Source organism: Electrona antarctica (genome assembly GCF_951216825.1).
Source record: "Electrona antarctica genome assembly, chromosome: 4".
Lineage (NCBI taxonomy): Eukaryota > Metazoa > Chordata > Actinopteri > Myctophiformes > Myctophidae > Electrona > Electrona antarctica.
In genome coordinates, this window is record NC_136809.1 from 2,861,175 (window position 1) to 2,866,807 (window position 5,633).

Here is a 5,633-nt window from a genome sequence, read left to right on the forward strand (position 1 = left end):
TGCGATATGTGCGTGCGGGGGGGTGAGGCGGGCAGCAAGGGAAGCGAAGCGAGAGGAGAAACAGACAGGGTAGTCCTACAGCTTTATTTAATTCATGCAGGTTTATTTATTTAAGATACAACAAGTTGCGTGTGCGTGCGTGCGTCTGTGTATGTGTATGGGAGGGGGGCAGGGGCAGCAAGGCAACTTAGGCAAGCGAGTGAAACTTTTTTTCTTCCTGTAACCATGGTTTCCAGGTCGTATTGCAGTTGTTCATGTCGCAAAACCGAGGGCGCGGCTAGATTTTATAGGGCGTGCCAGATTGATTTCAGCCGTCACATTTATCACTGCTAGGAATGAAATTAGGAAGGAACAGCTGTCTGCGATCACTTTGTAAATGCCGACCCGACGTGGGTGTACTACGAAACCTACACTCGAATTTGGGGCAGATTTTACACTCAATTGATAAATGAGGGCCATAGTGTGTGTGTCTATCATTAGTTGTATGTTGTGTTCCCAACAGAATACCACATGAAGCAGTTCATAGTGTGTGTGTCTATCATTAGTTGTAGGTTGTGTTCCCAACAGAATACCACATGAAGCAGTTCATAGTGTGTGTGTCTATCATTAGTTGTAGGTTGTGTTCCCAACAGAATACCACATGAAGCAGTTCATAGTGTGTGTGTCTATCATTAGTTGTAGGTTGTGTTCCCAACAGAATACCACATGAAGCAGTTCATAGTGTGTGTGTCTATCATTAGTTGTAGGTTGTGTTCCCAACAGAATACCACATGAAGCAGTTCATAGTGTGTGTGTCTATCATTAGTTGTAGGTTGTGTTCCCAACAGAATACCACATGAAGCAGTTCATAGTGTGTGTGTGTCTATCATTAGTTGTAGGTTGTGTTCCCAACAGAATACCACATGAAGCAGTTCATAGTGTGTGTGTCTATCATTAGTTGTAGGTTGTGTTCCCAACAGAATACCACATGAAGCAGTTCATAACAAGACATGTTGTACATACTGTGGCAATGTATCCTCTCACAGGGCAAAAAGACCCATGATGTCACAGTGTTGTTTTTGTCGTCAGTGGTATGATTAGTAACACACGTCAGTGGTAGGATTAGTAACACACGTCAAAGTGGTAGGATTAGTAACACACGTCAAAGTGGTAGGATTAGTAACACACGTCAAAGTGGTAGGATTAGTAACACACGTCAAAGTGGTAGGATTAGTAACACACGTCAGTGGTAGGATTAGTAACACACGTCAAAGTGGTAGGATTAGTAACACACGTCAGAGTGGTAGGATTAGTAACACACGTCAAAGTGGTAGGATTAGTAACACACGTCAGAGTGGTAGGATTAGTAACACACGTCAGTGGTAGGATTAGTAACACACGTCAAAGTGGTAGGATTAGTAACACACGTCAAAGTGGTATGATTAGTAACACACGTCAGTGGTAGGATTAGTAACACACGTCAAAGTGGTAGGATTAGTAACACACGTCAGAGTGGTAGGATTAGTAACACACGTCAGAGTGGTAGGATTAGTAACACACATCAGAGTGGTAGGATTAGTAACACACGTCAAAGTGGTATGATTAGTAACACACGTCAAAGTGGTAGGATTAGTAACACACGTCAGAGTGGTAGGATTAGTAACACACGTCAAAGTGGTATGATTAGTAACACACGTCAAAGTGGTAGGATTAGTAACACACGTCAGAGTGGTAGGATTAGTAACACACGTCAAAGTGGTAGGATTAGTAACACACGTCAGAGTGGTAGGATTAGTAACACACGTCAAAGTGGTAGGATTAGTAACACACGTCAGAGTGGTAGGATTAGTAACACACGTCAGAGTGGTAGGATTAGTAACACACGTCAGTGGTAGGATTAGTAACACACGTCAGAGTGGTAGGATTAGTAACACACGTCAGAGTGGTAGGATTAGTAACACACGTCAGTGGTAGGATTAGTAACACACGTCAGTGGTAGGATTAGTAACACACGTCAGTGGTAGGATTAGTAACACACGTCAGTGGTATGATTAGTAACACACGTCAGAGTGGTAGGATTAGTAACACACGTCAAAGTGGTAGGATTAGTAACACACGTCAGAGTGGTAGGATTAGTAACACACGTCAAAGTGGTAGGATTAGTAACACACGTCAAAGTGGTAGGATTAGTAACACACGTCAGTGGTAGGATTAGTAACACACGTCAAAGTGGTAGGATTAGTAACACACGTCAAAGTGGTAGGATTAGTAACACACGTCAAAGTGGTAGGATTAGTAACACACGTCAGTGGTAGGATTAGTAACACACGTCAAAGTGGTAGGATTAGTAACACACGTCAGTGGTAGGATTAGTAACACACGTCAAAGTGGTAGGATTAGTAACACACGTCAGTGGTAGGATTAGTAACACACGTCAAAGTGGTAGGATTAGTAACACACGTCAAAGTGGTAGGATTAGTAACACACGTCAGTGGTAGGATTAGTAACACACGTCAAAGTGGTAGGATTAGTAACACACGTCAAAGTGGTAGGATTAGTAACACACGTCAAAGTGGTAGGATTAGTAACACACGTCAGAGTGGTAGGATTAGTAACACGTCAAAGTGGTAGGATTAGTAACACACGTCAAAGTGGTAGGATTAGTAACACGTCAAAGTGGTAGGATTAGTAACACACGTCAGTGGTAGGATTAGTAACACACGTCAGTGGTAGGATTAGTAACACACGTCAGAGTGGTAGGATTAGTAACACACGTCAGTGGTAGGATTAGTAACACACGTCAGTGGTAGGATTAGTAACACACGTCAGAGTGGTAGGATTAGTAACACACGTCAGTGGTAGGATTAGTAACACGTCAAAGTGGTAGGATTAGTAACACACGTCAAAGTGGTAGGATTAGTAACACGTCAAAGTGGTAGGATTAGTAACACACGTCAGTGGTAGGATTAGTAACACACGTCAGTGGTAGGATTAGTAACACACGTCAGAGTGGTAGGATTAGTAACACACGTCAGTGGTAGGATTAGTAACACACGTCAGTGGTAGGATTAGTAACACACGTCAGAGTGGTAGGATTAGTAACACACGTCAAAGTGGTATGATTAGTAACACACGTCAAAGTGGTAGGATTAGTAACACACGTCAGAGTGGTAGGATTAGTAACACACGTCAAAGTGGTATGATTAGTAACACACGTCAAAGTGGTAGGATTAGTAACACACGTCAGAGTGGTAGGATTAGTAACACACGTCAAAGTGGTAGGATTAGTAACACACGTCAGAGTGGTAGGATTAGTAACACACGTCAAAGTGGTAGGATTAGTAACACACGTCAGAGTGGTAGGATTAGTAACACACGTCAGAGTGGTAGGATTAGTAACACACGTCAGTGGTAGGATTAGTAACACACGTCAGAGTGGTAGGATTAGTAACACACGTCAGTGGTAGGATTAGTAACACACGTCACAGTGGTAGGATTAGTAACACACGTCAGTGGTAGGATTAGTAACACACGTCAGTGGTAGGATTAGTAACACACGTCAGTGGTAGGATTAGTAACACACGTCAGTGGTATGATTAGTAACACACGTCAGAGTGGTAGGATTAGTAACACACGTCAAAGTGGTAGGATTAGTAACACACGTCAAAGTGGTAGGATTAGTAACACACGTCAGTGGTAGGATTAGTAACACACGTCAAAGTGGTAGGATTAGTAACACACGTCAGAGTGGTAGGATTAGTAACACACGTCAAAGTGGTAGGATTAGTAACACACGTCAGAGTGGTAGGATTAGTAACACACGTCAAAGTGGTAGGATTAGTAACACACGTCAAAGTGGTAGGATTAGTAACACACGTCAGTGGTAGGATTAGTAACACACGTCAAAGTGGTAGGATTAGTAACACACGTCAAAGTGGTAGGATTAGTAACACACGTCAGTGGTAGGATTAGTAACACACGTCAAAGTGGTAGGATTAGTAACACACGTCAAAGTGGTAGGATTAGTAACACACGTCAAAGTGGTAGGATTAGTAACACACGTCAGAGTGGTAGGATTAGTAACACGTCAAAGTGGTAGGATTAGTAACACACGTCAAAGTGGTAGGATTAGTAACACGTCAAAGTGGTAGGATTAGTAACACACGTCAGTGGTAGGATTAGTAACACACGTCAAAGTGGTAGGATTAGTAACACACGTCAGAGTGGTAGGATTAGTAACACACGTCAGTGGTAGGATTAGTAACACACGTCAGAGTGGTAGGATTAGTAACACACGTCAGAGTGGTAGGATTAGTAACACACGTCAAAGTGGTATGATTAGTAACACACGTCAAAGTGGTAGGATTAGTAACACACGTCAGAGTGGTAGGATTAGTAACACACGTCAGAGTGGTAGGATTAGTAACACACGTCAAAGTGGTATGATTAGTAACACACGTCAAAGTGGTAGGATTAGTAACACACGTCAGAGTGGTAGGATTAGTAACACACGTCAAAGTGGTAGGATTAGTAACACACGTCAGAGTGGTAGGATTAGTAACACACGTCAAAGTGGTAGGATTAGTAACACACGTCAGAGTGGTAGGATTAGTAACACACGTCAGAGTGGTAGGATTAGTAACACACGTCAGTGGTAGGATTAGTAACACACGTCAGAGTGGTAGGATTAGTAACACACGTCACAGTGGTAGGATTAGTAACACACGTCACAGTGGTAGGATTAGTAACACACGTCAGTGGTAGGATTAGTAACACACGTCACAGTGGTAGGATTAGTAACACACGTCAGTGGTAGGATTAGTAACACACGTCAAAGTGGTAGGATTAGTAACACACGTCAAAGTGGTAGGATTAGTAACACACGTCAGTGGTAGGATTAGTAACACACGTCAAAGTGGTAGGATTAGTAACACACGTCAGAGTGGTAGGATTAGTAACACACGTCAAAGTGGTAGGATTAGTAACACACGTCAGAGTGGTAGGATTAGTAACACACGTCAAAGTGGTAGGATTAGTAACACACGTCAAAGTGGTAGGATTAGTAACACACGTCAGTGGTAGGATTAGTAACACACGTCAAAGTGGTAGGATTAGTAACACACGTCAGTGGTAGGATTAGTAACACACGTCAAAGTGGTAGGATTAGTAACACACGTCAAAGTGGTAGGATTAGTAACACACGTCAGTGGTAGAATTAGTAACACACGTCAAAGTGGTAGGATTAGTAACACACGTCAGTGGTAGGATTAGTAACACACGTCAGTGGTAGGATTAGTAACACACGTCAAAGTGGTAGGATTAGTAACACACGTCAAAGTGGTAGGATTAGTAACACACGTCAAAGTGGTAGGATTAGTAACACACGTCAGAGTGGTAGGATTAGTAACACGTCAAAGTGGTAGGATTAGTAACACACGTCAAAGTGGTAGGATTAGTAACACGTCAAAGTGGTAGGATTAGTAACACACGTCAGTGGTAGGATTAGTAACACACGTCAAAGTGGTAGGATTAGTAACACACGTCAGAGTGGTAGGATTAGTAACACACGTCAGTGGTAGGATTAGTAACACACGTCAAAGTGGTAGGATTAGTAACACACGTCAAAGTGGTAGGATTAGTAACACACGTCAAAG